The sequence below is a fragment of the Pteropus vampyrus genome, unplaced genomic scaffold (genome assembly GCF_000151845.1).
Source record: "Pteropus vampyrus isolate Shadow unplaced genomic scaffold, Pvam_2.0 Scaffold40, whole genome shotgun sequence".
Taxonomy (NCBI): Eukaryota; Metazoa; Chordata; class Mammalia; order Chiroptera; family Pteropodidae; genus Pteropus; species Pteropus vampyrus.
The window spans coordinates 215674-234462 of NW_011888821.1; the positions used below are offsets into that span (position 1 = coordinate 215674).

The 18789-nt window shown below is 42.4% G+C and overlaps 2 pseudogenes; one reads left to right on the plus strand and one right to left on the minus strand.

Moving 5' to 3' along the window:
* Positions 1-14425: 14425 nt before the first annotated feature.
* On the minus strand, positions 14426-14541 carry LOC111738574 (annotated as a pseudogene).
* A 361-nt stretch (positions 14542-14902) lies between these two features.
* On the plus strand, positions 14903-15020 carry LOC111738624 (annotated as a pseudogene).
* The last annotated feature ends 3769 nt before the right edge of the window (positions 15021-18789 follow it).

Genomic DNA, 18789 nt, shown 5'->3' on the forward strand with positions numbered 1-18789 from the left:
CTTCTATGAGAGTCTAAGGTCTGGTGATCTGAGGTGGAGCTGAGGTGGTGACACTAGCTAGCGCTGTAGAGCGGCCACAGATACAGATGGAGCCTTACTAGCTTGCCTGCTGCTCACCTCCTACTGTGCGGCCTGGTTCCTAACAGGCCACGGACCAGTACCGGTCTGTGGTCCAGGAGGTGGGGACCCCTGTTCTACACCAATGAGAAAACTTGAGTAGTTAAAAATGTGAGTGGCGTAGGCCAGGAGTGTATTTCCTATGGGTCAAGGCTTAAATTCATGGGAAAGCAGGCACCCAATGCAACCTCAGCCTCCTCATAGGTTCTGAATCCAAGGCGAAGAGGCCAGAGGGCCTGGTCACGGTCGGCAGAAAAGCGTGCCTAAACTGGATTGAAGGTTCTGGTTGATCAGGATTCGTAGGAAAGGGAGCAATGCAATTACCATCCTTAGCCAGCTCCCTGTAGGATGATCTCACAGATCAGAGGCGAAGGGCTAGTAGGTGATTTTCTTCCCCATTATATTGTGAGATGTCCAAACCTTCCTACTGATACTGCTGCAGAGAGATTTTATAAAGGATTATGAGACTGCTGTTAAAAGAATGATTTTCAGTTAAATACCTTTCAGTATTAAAATGGCGAAGCTATAAAGAACAGGGAAAATTCTTCCAAAATAATTGCTTCTCAAGGAGCTTAGTTTGCTTGTCTTATAAACAACTTTAACTTCATTCTTTTTTTCTCTCCTATGACAAATGAGAAGAGAATCTTGCAATTCATTGAACAGTCAGATTTCCAATATGGTGTTTACTTGCATTTTCCATTTCTACTGCAGCCAGGAAATGAAATCCCAAGGATTAAATGCCCCATTCGCAATGTAATAGAGAATTAAAGGGGAAAATGGAAAGTTCACCAATAAATGAGGAAGACTTCAAAGTTTCCAAGTGATATTCAGGAGTGCCAACAAATTGAGCCAAGGTGACCTTGAGCCCATAGGCCATCTGGAGTAGCCTCCTTTCCCTTCCCGCTGGTACCATGAGATTAATTTTCCAACAACCATCATAGCTAACAGTGGCCATGCGTTGAGCATTTTTCTATGTGCCAAGCCCAGTGCTTTTCATCCATTACTTTGGTTAATCTTTACAACTCCTCGAAGTAGATAGTTTTGTGAATACCATTTTAGGAGGAGAAAACAGACATGACAGTTAATAATAGGCCTGAGATCACAGAGCTAGTAAGTGATGGAGTCAAGTTCAAACCATCTTCCACATGACTTCAGGCCCATAATCCAAGGTGCCGTGTGCACTCCCAGGAACAGTTTCCATCTAGCTACCTCCCTCCACTTCATTCATTCATTCATTTAGGGGTTGGGCTCCCCTGCTGATTTTGAATAGAGCAGAGTTTATCCCAATCTGGGATCTCTAAAGCTCTAGGGCATAACCTTCATGAGAGTGTCAACACGTATGTATATCAAGTGTACATGAAGAGACCATGCACTGGGCTAGGGGCTGGGAGACGGCAGAGACACTACAGAGAATGCCCTTGCCCTTGAGGAACTTGCATTCTCATGGGGAGACAGACCACGAGGTAGTAAACAAGTCAGAAGCTGGTTGCCCTCTGGGATAGGAAGTAGGAAAGAAATCACCGTGGTAATGAGATGAAAGCGGTAGGGAAGAGCCCACTGAGAGGCTTCTCTGCAAAGTGAGAAGAGCATTCCAGGTAGAAGGAACAGCACGTACAAAGGCTCTGAGACCGGGAACAAGTCTGACCTGTTTGAGAAACTGAAAGGAAGTCAATATGGCCAAAGTAACAGTCTCGGCGGAGGCGGCCCGGAGCGCGATTCGACAGTTTGACTTAAAAGGGAAGAACACGCACTTTCTATATATTCTCTCTTTTTCCTTTTATAAAAGTTCTGTTTTCTTTCTGCATTGCTTTTCTCCTGCTCCATCTTATTCAAGTAGCTGCCCCAGTGGCCCTTGATTAAAAAAATATTACTCTCTGTTGTTAAAAGGCCTTTAATTCAAGCCTTTTCATTCACGAAATCTTTGAGCATTATAGGCCAGACCCTGTGGTAGGCAATGCAGGGACTCAAAAGAAGTGAAGTGATGTGTTTGTGCTCCTTAGAAACCCGTAGCTTTGAATTCCAAAAGTGAAAATGAAGTCGACCTTGCAGAATGAATGGCAGGTTAGGTGGTGGAAAGCCTCTAAAGAAGATTTCACGTGGGATCTTTTCAAATCATTCTGTTCGCCAGTCGATTTTAAACCACCCTGCATCCTAGCGAGCACAGTTTATGGCTTTGTTCGCATCACGGATTTGGAAATCAAGACCTTAGAAAGGTCACGCCATCAAATAAATGTTCAACACTCGGGGAGAGAGGGGATGTTAATAGCGAATTCTCCGTCAAGTGAAATTAACATGCTACTTTTGTAATGGCTACTTTAGTTTGCATTTGTGAAACTTAACATTTTCGTTTCACATATGTTGGATGAGACAAAGGAGATTTTTGACCTGAGCCTTTTTCCACTGCAGAGAATTGAATAAGGGAAGCATGCGTGGATGGATATCCTTGAGGGTGCTAGAAATCTATTTGAAAACCCCTAAAATCTAGTATTTCACCAATTTGTCGTGCTTTAGGATGCTCTAAGGCTATGACGTCCCGTACAGTGGCCTGTAGCCACATGTGGTTACTGGATGCTTGGAATGTGGCTAGAATGAATTGAGATGTGCTTACAAGTGTAAAATGTATGCCTTTGAAGACTTAAGTGTGAAAAAAATAATGTAAAACATCTCAATAATCTGTCTATTGATTATACAATGGAATGCTAATCTTTGGATGTATTCAGTCAAATACCGTACATTATTCATATAATTGCACTTGTTCATTTTTACTTTTTCCTAAATGGCTACTAGAAAGCTCAAAATTATATGTGGCTTGCTTTCCGTTTCTATTGGATTGTGCCACTCTAAGAAGTCTTCTGCATGCAGTCACGATGCTGTAACTGCCACCAGGCTTGTCCTTTGGAAAACAGCTAATACTGAATAAAATAGATGAGGTTATTCTTTTCAGGCATAGATCAAAAGGCAGTGCAGATCTGTGACCCTTGAGAGAAGGGAAGAACATGTACTCAGCCTCATGAAAGTCCTGGCTTTTAGTCTGGAGCCCCTTTCTGCTGCAGTGCAGGTAGGAAGCACCAGGCAGAGTGAGCATCTCACTGAAGGAAGAGGCAGAGATTGGAATTCTTGGCTTCTATTGTGGAATGTTTGGGCAGAGGATCAGAAAAGAAGAATATGTCCAAGGAAGTACTCATAGATCTACAATTCCATTCCACTCCCCAGATGGCTCCAAAGCAGGGCAGGGAGTAGAGAACTGATCCTTTCTAGATTCACCATATCAATAAGTAGGTACTCTGTTTGGTCATAAGGTTATTTTACTGAGTTAATCTAATCCGATTGTGCTGGAGTTATAAAAGCCCATTTTCCCCCCATTAGCTTTCTATGGGAAGTGAGAAAAGTTCATTCTCATCATGGTTATGTAACTACCCTTCATAAATTTGGAGAGCCTCACATGTGCTGGCATCATTAGCACATTCTCCTGCCACCATTTGGCTCCCTGTAGGTGGCTGTTTGAGAGGTTAAAAGACGGGGTGGGGGAGAAATCCACAGAACACTTTCTATGCACGTCTAATGGATAATGACACTTAAGAAGCTTTACTTAAAACTGATCTGGCTCTGTGATGATTTGAGCTTGCTCTGTAATTAGTTTTTAGGAGCATATATTGTTTATTATCATTATTTTATTTTGCCGAGCAGAAGCTTAGCATGCTTTAGTTCACAAAGGAACCAGATGCTTTTTACCGGTTTTTAACCACCAATCATAGACTAAGAAAATGTCTTACCGCCCTGGAAAATTTTTCCCCAGGGGGAATTTGCGATGAAGATTTAGTGATTATAGGGGATACTTTGGGCAGAAACATGAATGCTCTGCAAACATGCAATTTGTGCCTCTGTATTTCCAGCATCCGAGAAGTGAGGTGGGGTTGTGTGACTAGTTTTGCTCAAAGAAATACGCGGTTTCTCTAGTCTTTCTTCTGCTATGGAAGCATGTATTGAGATAAAGTTACCACAGGAATTCAAATGAAGCAGCTTGGCTTATCTGATCAGCGAATTAATGTCTGTTGAGGGTTATTTGTTACTGCGGCATCACCTAATCTCTTCTGACTAATATGGTGCTTATTGGCCTGGGTTAAAGGACTTGGAGAGAAGAGACCCACGAGAACATGACACATGCATGTCGTCTAAAGGTGTCATTTCAAATAAGGATGGACTGTTAGTTAACAGAGGGAGGACACTGACTCTTAGCTCTTTCTCTTCAGCTATATAGAAACAAATTACAGTCAGTTCAAAGAACCTGCATAAATAGAATAGAAACATGAGCATACCAATACATGACATCTACAAAATAAATATAGACAATGGGAGACGAGTGCTTTCTGAGAGGTCTCTGTGGTGCATTTATTTTGTTTTTTTTTTTTTTTTTTTTTTTGAGAGAGTGCCTCGGAGGATGCAAGTCATTCGCCTCCCAGTTCTTTAAAAATGTCTTCTCTGAAGGTATTAGATTTGAAGAGAAAACTTTTATGATGCTGGGGCTCGTTTTTCATAGAGCTTTGCTCCCTGGCAAGACACGCCGTTATATCAATTGTTGCATCATTCATCTCCTGTGCTGACAAGACTCACCTGATTGCTCACCTGCACCGCACAGTTGATTGTGCCATCTTCTCCCCTTGCTGGAATGGCTATCATTGGCTTCCACGTTAGTCTCTCTTTCTAGAATGTGAACTTCAGAGGCAGAGTTTGTCTCATTCTTCTTTGTATCTCTTGGGATCTCCAGTGCCTATCCGGCACATGGCAGGTACTCAATATGTGTTTCTGACTGAATAGATAGATGGTAATTCCGCCACGCACATCCCCACCTCTTAGAGGGTCACCATCTCCATTACCACCACCCTGATCTAAGCTAGTGTCAATCAACGATGCCTTGACTCCTGAAATTACCTCCAAAGAAGCCACTACATCTACTGTCACCCTGGCCATCAATGGTTTCATCAAAGTTGGAGAGAAATCTTTACATAAGATGTTATTATAAATCTTGCATAAATGATTTCTTTTTAGGGGTATTGTAATAGCTCCCTACTAACTACTGAGACATAACTGGTGTTTGACGGGTTCTATGAGCTCAAGGAAGCCCGAACCATGCAACAGAATTGGTGACATCAGCTCTGCCTTACTAGATTTGGTCTGGGGCAGCAGCGATGGAGAGCTGTTGCTACTCATGGTGGCCCAGTCATCCTTGTGCTTAAACTCAGAGTCTCTTTTAAGATTGTAGAAGGGTTCCTTCCACAGCACCCTATTCTAGCAGGATGTGCGATAGGCTTTCGGAAGCCATACTTAAGTGCTGACTGGCTAAGGGCTCAGAAATGGCTAATCTAGACAACATTTCCATTCACTGGCTAAAAAGAAGTGTTCATCTGCAAAAAGGGCATTCTGAGTTTAAATACTTGACTCTTTTGTTGTACAGATAGATGGTAATTCCAACTCTAGGTTAGGATTCTCTATACGAAGCTATTGAATGACAATGAGATGACAAGGGGCCACAGCGTTTAGTGTAGGATTTCGATTGGTGGTTCTTTTCTTTTCTTTTTTTTTTTTTTTTACATTTTGCTTGTTTTAATGGGGGAAGAGTGATGGGAGTAGATAAAAGATTGGCAGTGTCCTCTCTAATACCATCATCATTTTGAGGAAAAATGGGAGAGACAGCAAAATCAACAGGATTAGGTGTGAAGACGAGATTTGCCAGATAGTTGGATTAATCTACATGTTCAGAGTGTAAAAGTATAAATGAAAATAAATGTGCATTTAAATGTGGATCAATCAGGAAATGTGGGAACTATCTGGTAGTCGAGTGGTGATTCATTGAAAAGGATGAGAAGGGGGTAGATTGAAACAACAAAAAACATATGAAGTGTGGCTGAGGGTAACAGGGAGACTGTTGGTGATGGAATTGTTGATCTTTTAGACAATTACTTTAGGTGCTGTGTTGACCAGATGGTTGTTAAGGTAATGATGATAAATTTATGAGAAGTTGTATGAAATCAAGGCCTTGAGACAGAGATTCGGAGGTTCTCGGAGGTGTCTTTGCTTCTCCAGCCATCAAAGATGTATGCCCGATGCATCCTACAGTAGTGCTACTACCATGCTGGCGCCCCCTGATGGCCAGACCTGGCTACGCTTGATGTGCACTTTCTTCCAGGGCATCCAATAATCCTAATTACCAGTGGGACCATGCCATATGTCTCAGGTGGTCTGGAGTAGGAAAAATAAAGTTGAAAACCAGTGATGTAATTACAGAAGAAGAGCATGAGGAATCACAAGGATGAGGGCTGATGCCTCAGTTCGCTATGGCGTCTGTTTTCTGGTCATTGTTTAGATTCCCTAGAAACTACCCATTTTTAGGAAAGCCTGGGTTCTGTGCATTTCCGCAGAGCACAGGTGTAAATCGCACATTTGCAAGTAGTATTCTAGAAAAACCTTTACGGGGGCCGCAAAAATAAAGTGCATAAAAGGAAACAATGATGTGTTTTATTCATAAGGAAGCGTTTCTCTTCAAAATTCTTACACAGCCCCCTAAACACCTAATGCATCACAAGCTGACATTTGTAAGGCTGGCTTTCCACATGCAGAACAGCACTGTTCCTTTTAATCAAGTAAGTTTATTTTGTGGTGAAACCTTTTGTATAATACTGAAAAATAGTCGTGTTCCTTGGAAGCTATTTCAGTTTTCTGAAATGATCATTTTTAATCATTCGCCTAGCAAAACAATTTACCAAGCAGTGGAGGATAACGAACCATAAAGTTTAATTTGCCTTTTTTAATTGAGTTGTTAATTAGCACCCCTCCACCGATGGAAACTCCCAACTTGCTTTTTTGTTTTGCTTCTGATCCGAGACATTTGAAAGAATCTAATCTATCATATTTCCTCTACCCAGGTACTTTCATGAATCACATCAATAGATGATTATTTTCTAAATCTGTTGAAGCTGCAACAGATGCATACAAATTTTTGTCAGTTGGCAAATAATTAGATAGGGAATATAGAGTGCTGTTAAGTTGATAAAAGTATATGCCATTTATCGAATTCCTACTATGTGCCAGACGCTCTTCTAAGTGCTTAATGAGTATTACTTATTCCTCACAGCATCTCAAGGTACAAACTATTATCTCCATTTTATACACAAGTGAGCGGAGGTTCAGTTATGTCAAATACCTTTTCCAAGGTCATCTAGCTTATCAGTGCTGGGATAAAGCTTCGGTCCCAGGCACTCTGGCCGGTGGCCTCAAAGGTCATCCTTTTAACCCTGTGCCGTATTGTCGAGATCGTCGAAATCAAACAGACCCGCATTTAAATTTCAGTTCTATCGTTAAAACCGTTGTTAAATTCACCGCATGCTATTCAGAACTAATTCATGGGCGTGTGACCTGGGCAGTCAGGGCCTTCTGCCCAGGAAGGCCCTGTACTTGGTTTAATGTTCTTCTCTTTCTATTCTCTTGACATTCTATATAATTTTTCGGCAAGGGGCTCCCCCTTTTCATTGTGCATTGGGTCCTGCAAATGCTGTAGCTCGTCCTGATACTATTATTGTTTTAATACGCATTCTCTCTCCTTCTCATGATTTCTGTGGTCAGAAGTCTGTGCACGGCTTTGCTGGGTCCTCATCAAGGTGTCAGCCAGGGTCGGGTTCTCACCTGGAGGGTGGCTAGGGACGAACCCACTTGCCTGTTTATGTGCTAATGTGGCGGCATTCAGTTCCTCGCAGTTGTAGGATTCAAGTCATTTTGTTTCTTCAAAACCAGCAAGCGGAGAGAGAAGGACTATGACAAGTCTTTCAACAAGGCGGGGTCTTATTACAGGTGACATAATTGTAAGAATGGCATTCCATCACCTTTGCTGATTTTTATTGGTTAGAAGCAAGTTACAGGTCTTCCCCACACTCAAGGATGGGGATAATACAAAGATGTCAACACCAGGAGACAGGGATCATGGGGTTCCACCTTAGAGATGTTTGCCACAATTATTATGTATTGTGATTATATATAGTTACTGTTGTCATTATCATTTTTAAATTGTTGTTGTAATTGCTAGCAACTCCGTAGAGCTGCTGTTTTCCAGGCTCTGTTCTCAGTGCTTTGCATGCATTAACTCACTGACTCATGCAGCTGAGTTCCAAGGTCCCGAGGACGGAGCAAAGGTCACCCCCTCTCTGGAATGAATAGTTCTCAGGGCAGTGAAGCACGAGGCGGCTGCTTTTATTTTCCTGAGTGATGTGACTGTCTCAGGAAGTAGTTAAGTAGTGATGATTAGAAACATGGAACTTAGTGCCCTGCAGACCCAGGTGATCTTCCAGCTCTCCTGCTTTCTTGTTTTGTGGTCTTGTCTGAGTCACACGTACGTTTCCTCATTAGGGATGCTCCAGGAGGGCATAGAACAGAGTGTAGGGGTTAAGGCCACTTCAAGAGTAAGGTCCCTTACAATGTGGCAATTCCACATAGTTCAGCCAGAGTCGGGATATGCTTTTGTACTTAAAATATTATCATCCTACTGAGTCCCCAAAGCTCTCTTGTCTCTGGCTCCTCGTGCAGTCTGATGCAGAGATACACGATGGAGTCACACAGAAGCTGCCTGGAAAATCACCATCACCCATGTAACTACGTCCTTCTCTCTTCCTGACAGCCTTTCGTCTTGCCCGTTCACTTTGCCATCCTCCTTTTTCCCCATCAACGTCTTTCACACTCTCTTCCTCACTCTTTCTCTTTCTCATTATCTTATTCTTCGTTTCTCCATATGTTCCCATTTTTATTTCCCTTTCTCCACCTGCCCCATTCTCCATTTTTATCCCACCAGATATCGTGTCAACAATTTTCCCTTCTTGGGTGGAAGAAAACCAAGGAAGAAAGACCGAGGGGAGGATGAACAGAATTTGATCATTCTCCTTTCCTCGTGAGCACGTCTTCAAAGACGGTGTCCACGAGAACAGAAGAAGCTAATGCTCTTCCCAGGCTTCAGCTGGAGAACAGGCAGAGGGCATGGCGCTCATTGGTCTTCTGAAATGGCCTTCTGCTCCCACATTTTCCTATAATTGTCCTGAGGGTTGGGTACCCAAGCTACCATATCACCCAGCATTTCGCTGCAGGAATCAGTTAAGGTGCTGTCTTTGTGTGAAGGTGCTACCGCCCGATAACTCGTAAAGTTCTACACCCCTTCCATTGGAAGCGCTGTGACTTTCTCCATCAGAGCAGCCTGTGGCAGGAACGTTCATTCACCTTCGCAAATGTCCTCTGTCCATTTGATTGGGCGGTTGTTCCTTGGGGCAGGAGTGTGCAGTAATTAAGCAAAACCAGCTTGTGCTCCTCCTCACTTTGATCCCAGCTCCTTCCCATCCATCTACAACGTTTCTCTCTCAATGATCCTCTTTCTAACAGACGTGGTCAATCTCCGTCTTTCTAGGAGATCTTCCCGTTTAGCCTGTAAGCACCTTATCCTACAAACGAAACATCCTCAGAGTTTTTCAACACCTCAAGGGATGTTTCCTTCTCACTTTTGAAAAAGAGCCGTCCATGGCAGCCTGATTATTATCTCTGGTCTCCTGTATACTCCTCCCAACTCCTTTTAATCTGACTGTTATCCTTTTTCTCTACTGAAATAACTGTCTCAAAAGTCACTGGGGACCCTTTTGTTGTCAGTGCCTGTTCTCAGCTCTTATTCTTCTCAGTTGGTCTGCGACATCAGATGGCACTGACCACTCCACCTTCTTGAGACTCAACTCTTTCATGTCTTTTTTGAGACTGGGTCTCTGCATCACTTTTGACCTCTTAACTCTATCTCCATCCGGCTTCTCTTCTCTTAGCCATGGGCTGATGCAAGCAGTCTTCTAGAATATACCCCTGAGCTCCTTGCATTCTCCTTCGCCTTTTCCGTGTTCATCTAGGGTCTTGGCCAATCACCATGGACAAACTTTGGGAGCAGCTCCCTGTCAGATCCAATTCTCAGTGCTCTTCATATGTAAGTTTCTCTAATTCCCTGAAATGCCTTTCAAGATTAATAATAATAATAATAATAATAATAATAATAATAATAATGTTACTACTTTGTAGGAGAAAAATTGAAATATTGAGAGTTTGTGTTTTTTTACTTTGCAGTTTCTGGGAATAACCCAGAGTTTGCCTTTGATTTCTACTTGACTTCTTATCAGCTCCCTCTTGAATTATCTGCTGGTGACTCACACTTAAACCAAACTCACCTTCCTTTCTCTCCTATCTTTGTTCATCCTGTTTTTAATCTCCCCGGTTTTAATTTACTGCAATAATTTCAGTTGTCACTTTTCTCATCATTTTTGGTGACCCGCTTCCTTTCTCCCCTCAACCAATCAGCTGCCAGGCTCTCTTCATTTCACTCCCAAGTCCCTCCTCTTGCTATCAAATTCCACAATGTTCTTTTGAGCCTTCTTTACTTCTCTTATTGTAGGATTACGACCTCTTTTTAAATTAATTTTATTTTTCTCCATTATACAATTATTGTATGCCGGTTCATTTGGCAAAAGATGGAAGGAACGTTTTAAAAAATCCATAATCTGATCACCTGGAGTACAGAGACTTCCTGTATAGGTTGAATTTTGTCCTCCCCGCCCTCCCCTCTCCCCGCAAAAAAAGCATTGTTGGGGTCCTAACCCCCAATACCTTGAAATGTGATCTTATTTAGAGATAGGATCTTTACAGAGGTGCCAGAAGTGAAGGCATTAGGGTAATCGGTAATCCAATCGGACTGGGTGTCCTTATCAAAAGAGAAATTTGGATACAGACACGCACCCGGAGAGAACACCACGTGAAGATCGAAGTTCTGTGCCACAAGCCAAGGAACACCAAAGATTTCTAGCAAACCATGAGAAACTAGAAGAAACAGATTCTCTCTCACAGCCTTCAGAAGGAACCTACCCCACCGTCACTTCTAGCCTCTAGAATTCTGCGAGACAGCACATTTCTGTGGTGTACCACCCAGTTCGTGGTCCTCTGTTAAGGCCACCCTAACAAACTAACACACTTTCAAACTCGTCTTCCCGCTTCTGGTCTCGCTTTCGTTTTTTCTATCATTGATCAATTTCTCCCCCAAACAGCTTTTCTTTGTAACTTCCTGTATAAAAGCTTTATGGCTCCTTGGAGCTGCTACAAAACATCCAGCTTTTCTAGGCGAACACCGAAAGCGTTCTAGGATCTTTTAGGACATTAGTGCCAGGAGGAAAACGACTTTGCCTTGTTTACGAAGGTGTACTAGCCTATTAACAAGTGCCGGGGACAGAGTAATAGCTCCTTTGTTGAATGAGTGAATGAATGAATGAGCGGATGATGAATCCATTCCCCTTCACTAATCCCTGGCTTCATCTGGAACGAATCGCTACCTTTTCCCAAATTGCTCCATCTTTCCACCTCTCCCCACTTGCTGTGAACAGCTGAAATCTGCCCACGGCATCTCTGTTTGTTTTTAGATTTTATGTGCTCATCAAGATCCAGTTCATTGTTTTCAGTGCTTTCTCCAATTTTCTCTGATGTTTTCTGATGGGAAAAAATCCTTCCCTCCCATGTCACTCTGGGAGCACCTTTCACTTTGCATTATAGCTACTTTATGTCAGGTCCCAAGCATGGTAATGTTACTTTGAAGGCTTGGCTCCTGGTAGGTATATTCAATAAATGTTTAAGTGAGTAAATTAATTAAATAAATATCTGGGGTAACAGCTGAAGTTAGAATCCATAAGCCCCACCCCAACCCACTTATTTCTGTGTCTAGGCAACACTCTGTCAAAAGATTTCCCTGTTAAAATTTTTATTTACAAATGACTCTTCAGGAATTACATGTAAGGGAAAGGAGCTGGCATTGAGTGCATTGAAAAGTTGAATTGTGGGTTGCCATGGAAACAAAGTTGAGAGTTGAGTTTTCTGTATATGAATGTTTTAATGAAAACATTTTCTTAGCCATTATAGATGGGTTTGTGTACCAGAAGAGAAGTGCTTTATCTTAACATACTATTATGTTTCATAAGTTAGATTGATGATCCGAAGTATTATTTCATCAAATCACTATACATTATTGTGGTTTCCTCACAGAAAGTGATTCCGATGCTAACAAAATGAAGGCTGTCCTTGTCTGTGGAGGAAACTATCTCTATAGACCAGTTTTTTTTTTCCTTTTGATACTGAGAAGTGCCCTCTTTGTTTTAGCCAAAGGAAACTTACCTTAAACATCTTAGTGATTCTCTTCTTCCTTTGATGTAATAATTGTCCCAAATCATGCATGCATCACATGCTGTTGACAATTATTAAATAATTTTAACGATTTCCTGATGGTGGTGATAACAATGGCAGTGATGGGGAAGAGCTCAAAGTTTACTCCCAAACTTATGAAGCAGGAAGCTGTCCATGCACAAACCACTTTTGGTTTGTTCCCATGTTAAGGCAAGTGTTTCTGTAGAGTGGATCAATAGGCTCGGCACTACAGATGATGGCCATAAAGAATGCCATGCCCTGGGCATACTGGAGTCACAATTAAGTAATTATCCGTTCTACTTGCAATCTTCTGTTAAAGATAATTTATTCAGCATCTTGTCCCCACCCAGAGGTGGCCATGCTACTCATTGTAGCAAATTTGAGGTACCATTTTGGTTACCACTTAGAGATCCCTTTTAATACAGAGATCCAACCCATCATTCTCCTCAAGTACCTTTAAATAGGAAATCTTCCAATAAACCTATTAAAAGCATAATGAAAACCTCATTCTGTCAGGCTTCGGAGCTGTAAGTGGCTTCTAATTTGCACAAGATTGGAATAGCATTGAAGAATTACAGTAACTAAGTGAAACACTCATCGGATTTTCAATTTTCTGATAGCATCCCATGTAATTTCTTGTAAAGCGTCTGTAGCCAAGTGCGGTGACACATGTCAAGGCTCATGCTGGAGCTTCTGCCCACATCAGCGTTACATTGAGAAGCACGATGCTGTCAACTTTTCTCATGGGGACGGGGCAGAGAAGGGCTCTTGTGTGGCCTTGATGGAAATTTCATTATATGCAGTCCTCCGAACAACAATCTCATAATTTCTAACAGCTCCGATAGATGTTTTTGATGCTTGACATTTGACTTCACATATTTATTGGAACAAATTGTGAAGCGTTTTTTCCATGTGAGTGCTTGGCAGAATATACAGTTCGTCTTCCTGTAGCCTGCAGTCCCTGTTGAGTTGATTGCCTCATTGGAATGAAGGCTGTAGGCTTTGTATTCTGATAAATGAATTCCTTTTGAAGGAACCCAAAGAAGCAGAGGGCATCATGGTTATAAACCAATGGGATAAAACGCCGAGTTTTCTTTAGCGTGTTTCATATTTTCCTCAGTTCTTATTTTCATGCTTAAATAATACATTCCCCCTCTCAGAGAACATAAGTGTTTTTCTTCTAACCTTAAAATGGGAGGCTCTTGTGCCTAACCTTTAGTGCCCTCAAGGTTTGTGACGTAGGTTGGTTGTTAAAAACTTCAAGCCAGTAACAGAATTACAAATAGACTAATCGCACTTGGTAAAGGAAGAAATAAGTCAACCAGGCTTTGTAATTTTCAAAATAATTACAGTCATCCCCCGTTATCCATGGTTTCGCTTTTTGTGGTTTCAGCTACCCGTCGTCAACTGCTGTTTGAAAATATTAAGTGGAAAATTCCAGAAATAAACAGTGCATGAGTTTTACATTGTATGCGGTTCTGAGCAGGGTGACGAAGTTTCACACTGTCCTACTCCATCCCGCCTGGGACGTGAATCGTCCCTCTGTCCAGCATATCCGTGTCCTGTGTCAGTCACTGTGTAGCCATCTCAGTTGCCAGATCAATTGTCTATTGCAGTCCGTGTGTTCAAGTCACCATTATTTTTCCTAATAAGGATCACCAGTGCAAGAATAGTGATGCTGGCAATAAGGATAAGCCAAAGAGAAGCTGCGAAGTGTTTCCTTTACCTTGAAAAGGTATGTGCATCTAGGAGAAAACAGTATGTATCGGGTTTGGTACTGTCTGTGATTTCAGGCATCCGCTGGACATCGTTGGACCTATCCCCGTGGATAAGGGGGCCCAGTTCCCATAATGGTGTTACCACGCTTTGCATATGGCGCTGACGTGACTGTCCTACTCTTTGGGCAGGTATTTTGACTTATTAATTTTACACGCATAAGGATGAATTTGCACTGATTCAGCTACATACTCCTTGTGACCAAAGGGACTTGTTGGTGAGGTAGCAGAGTTGAAGTTAAGCCTATAGTCTAACGCTTTTTTTTTTTTTAAATTAATATTCTTATTTATGCCTATAACACCTGGTCTTCCTAGGTGGTTTCCCATCTAAGTACTAACCAGGCCCGACCCTGCTTAGCTTTCGAGATCAGACATCGGGCTTGTTTAGGGTGGCATGGCCATAGACCATGGACCATGGCTCCACTGGGGTACGAACCCAGGACCTTCTGCGTGTAAAGCAGACGTGCAAACAGTTACACTGTGGAACCACATCCTATAGCCTAAAGCTTTAAAACAGAGCCAGGCTTATTGGCTCCTGCACGAGTGTGAGCAGTGTTCTAACCATGGTGCTTACCAAGTCCCTTTAAGACCCTTCATTTCACCTACGTAAAGACAACAAACATTTATTGAATTCCTATAGGAGCAAAGCCCTTGGTCCCATGCTGCATGATGGGGTGGGGGCAGGAGCAGCCAGGAATGACTCAGTGGGGACTTCCTGGGTGCTCAGGGCAGATATGATTCGGTGCTTCTATTTAAAACATACTGATGTCTATGGCCATGCCACCCTGAACAAGCCCGATCCCATCTGATCTTGGAAGCTAAGCAGGGTCAGACCTGGTTAGTACTTGGATGGGAGACCACCTAGGAAGACCAGGTGTGTAAAAAAAATAAATAAGGAATTGTAAGCTGACAAGGTCCTTGCAATCTGTGAGATCAACCAAGGGTTGCCTCACCTAAAAAATAAATAAATAAAATTAAAAAAAAAAACGTACTGCAAAAATATTATTTGAGTCTTTCACTTTGGTCTGTCTAAATGGCAATTATTGAAAATAAGTCAAACTTAAGACTCTGAAATTCTAGATTAGATTTTTACAACCTCAAGACTATTGACATTTGGGGCCAGATCATTCGTTGGGGGTCGGGGTTTGCGATCCTGTGCTCTGTGGGATGTTTAGTAGCACTTGATCCAGTAAAACCCTCCTCCACTTGTGACAACCTAAAATTCCTCCAGACATTGATAAATATCTCCGGAGGTGGAGGGTGGGCATGGGGTGCAAAATCACCCTCGGTTGAGAAACCGTGTTGTAGATGCCTTCCTGGTGGCTGCTGATATTGGTATTTGCTGTTTTTAAAGAGTAGGTGGTTGTGTTCTCATCTATAAAATATAAATACATATAGAACAGTGCTGGGCATGGATTAAGGGCTTGGTGTAAGGGCTCAGAAGCAAATGGGTGAACTTTTTGGTATGTGAATTGCATCTCAATAATTCTATTATTAAAAAAGTGATATTGTCTTTTTTGCCTTAATTAAGAATTTACTAAATTTTCCTGAGTCTCTATATCAGCATCCTCTGAGTATTATTTGAGCTTTAGGTGAGCTATTACTAGAGAAACATGGGCAGTACAGCTATCGGTAATGAGTAGGAATCAAGAAATGTTAGATGATTCTGAAACGTGGCATCAATGTGGCTATTCACGCGTTTTTCTTAGTGTATCATCCTTAGCAACTGTCTTCGGCATTTCCCCATCCTTCTTCTCACTGGTAGTCCATTAAAGCTTTATTACTCCAGCAGCATCAGCATCACCTGGGAGCTCGTTAGAGATGCAGAGACTCCAGCCCCACCTCCAATCAAAGTTGGAGAAGCACTTCCTTACAGGGCTCCTTCCATTCCCTTTCAGACTTACCTGGAAGGATCTCTTCAGACACCCACTTTCACAGAATTTCTTTGTGTCTTACTGGCTGTTGACTCTCTTTGCTTTCACTGATTAGCATTTTAAAAAATATTTTTAATACTTTTTCTTGCTCACCATTCTGCACTCCAACAAATATAGGACAATTTGCTTCCTCTGATCCTAAGGTATGAACGAACATGCAGTTTGTTCTATACACTGATCCAACCCCAAACTCCCAGGCTGGATTAGAATTCTGGACTCGTGGAACACAGTTCTGCAAAATGTGCTGGCTAAACAGCAATCCAGAATTCTAGTTCATCCTTAGGTCAACACTAGAAGTGTCTTTTTGTGTGTGTCCATCTGTATGCACATGCTCCTATAGAATTTAAAGGTCCCCAACAATAGCTGCCTTAAAAACACACAACAGGTGAAACCAGACGGCTATGTGCAAGAGATATTAGAATAAAATGGTCCTCAAGATGGAATCAAAGTTGGGAAAATAGAAAAAAAAAAAAAGAAAGTTGTTAGAGAGTACTTTCTTAAACACGTGTTAAACTCAGCAGCCGCCCCCACCAACTCTGCCCCCGCCAACTCCACCCTTAAATCTTTTCTATCTTTGTAAATGGCATCACCATCCACTCAGTTGCTCAACTGAATACCAAGGTCTCCCTACCGATTCCTTCTTTCCCTTCGATCCATCATGAGATTCTCTTGTTTTCACCTTCAGAAGAAGATTCCACGATCCATCCACTTCCAATCATCTCTGTTGCTACTCACCCCCTTCCAGGTGCGATCGTCTCTCACGGTTTTCTGCAGGAGGCTCGTAAAATCACCTGGCCGATCACTCCTGCTACCCCCAGACCCTTCCATTAGCATCAGCCGAAGTCGAATTTCTAAATTGCGAATCTGCCTGTTATACACCCTTACTCACCATATACGTCCTTTCTATTCCTCAGACTCTTCGAACTGGTTCTAGCCTTAGAGTCTTGTTCTCTCCCCACCCACCCCGAACGCTCATCTTCCACCTCCTTGCATGGATGGCTCAGTATTGAGTCTCAGCCTCAAATCTCACCCCATTAAAGCAAAAACACCCTATCCAATTAGGACCCATCCGAGTGCCCTTGCTTCTAGTCCATGCCAAGTGCCTGGCACAGAAGTGGTGTGAGGATGCCTTTGGAATACATCCCCCACCAAGTGACCATGCTCTGAAAAATGCTGATCATGAGGAACTTAGAACAGCCCTATGTTGGGATTGGACACTTAGTTAAGAAAAGCTGGCGACATCCGGAGAAAAGTTCATTTGCCATGCTTTGGTTTATCTACTAGAGAGAGAGATTGCCTATCAATTCAAGCCACGAGGGTTGAGCTGTGATGTGGTCCCTTGGGACTTGAAGTAATTTCATCTAATCTGGAGCAGTTTTAGAATTCAATAATGCAATCAGGTTTTAGCATTCCGCCCCCCTCCCACGCCACGTAATGATTCATGTGCCATGAAATTTTTCATTAAAAAATTCCAAGGCTCACAAAGTAGAGAAAAGGAGGCCGCACACACCTCATTTGTTCAGCCATTTTGTCGAGGCCCCAAATGCAGATCATTGGAACGGAGCTCTGGAGTTCTCAACCAAGTTTTCCTTTGCAAATTTAATGAAAGGCAAACAAATACTTAACAGTTCTAAAGGGCATGAAGTCATTAAGGTTTCTCATTTTGTGAGGCGCTTTGGGGGCCTCCATAATTTTTGGAGTGAAATCAATTAAGTTCTGTGCGCCTGTGTGTGAATGTGTGTGATGACTTGAGCAGTCTGGACAGATCAGGCAGACTCTGGGGTGACATTTCTTTTGCGTCCTTTGCCAGTGGTGTGTCCTTGGGAAAGCTACTTAACCTTGGGTCGTATGTAAAATGGGGATGATGTAAGTTTTGCTGGGAGGAGTCAGTGCCGGGGCACAGGTCTCTGCTCTTTGAAGGGCCCGTGCTTGGTTTAGTGCTCGGCTGTTACCATCTTGAAATCCTTAATAATTTTTGAATAATGGGCCCTGCCTTTTCATTCTGCATCCGGCCCAACAAATTATGCAGCTGGTCCTGATTTGATGAGATTACGTAAGTACAGTGCCTGTCAGTGTCTCTTCAATGAGGTGGATACTAAATATGGATTAGTTCTTTTTCTTACGTGTTTGAATGGCTGTGTGTTTCTGCTCCGTGGGTTAGGTGATATTGAAAACGCTGATACCTTTCCAGTCTCTCTCTCTGTTCTATTCAGCCACACCCCTAAGAGAAGCAGATTATCCTTTGATTACTCTTAAGACTGTAGAAAGATATTCAATCCTCATAGCTGTTCTTTGGCAACGCTGGAAGAATAGATAGTATTTGGAGAACATTTGTGGCCCAATAGTTTGGTAAAATGAGAGTCTTCGTGAGAGCAGTTTGCTAACTGTAAATTGCTATTCAGATAAGTCAGGATGATGTGCACAGAACAAAAGGTTTATTAAACTCTAACTGTGGAGCAGATAGTGGTCAGGAGATATGTTAGAATCTTATAGGTCACTGACACTCAAAGCCACAGCCCCCCGAATCTCAGCATTCCCTCTGTCATTTGAGTAGGTCTAGAGCTCTGTGCTGTGTACTGCAGGACGGGGTGCTGGGATGGTTGATTACAAAAAGCACAGAACTCCTGGCCATACGAGATTATGGGATGTTAGTGGCCTAGAGGTAATAGTTGAAACTGCTGGAGAAGATGCTTGGGAAGAAAGCATAGGGTGAGGTCAGA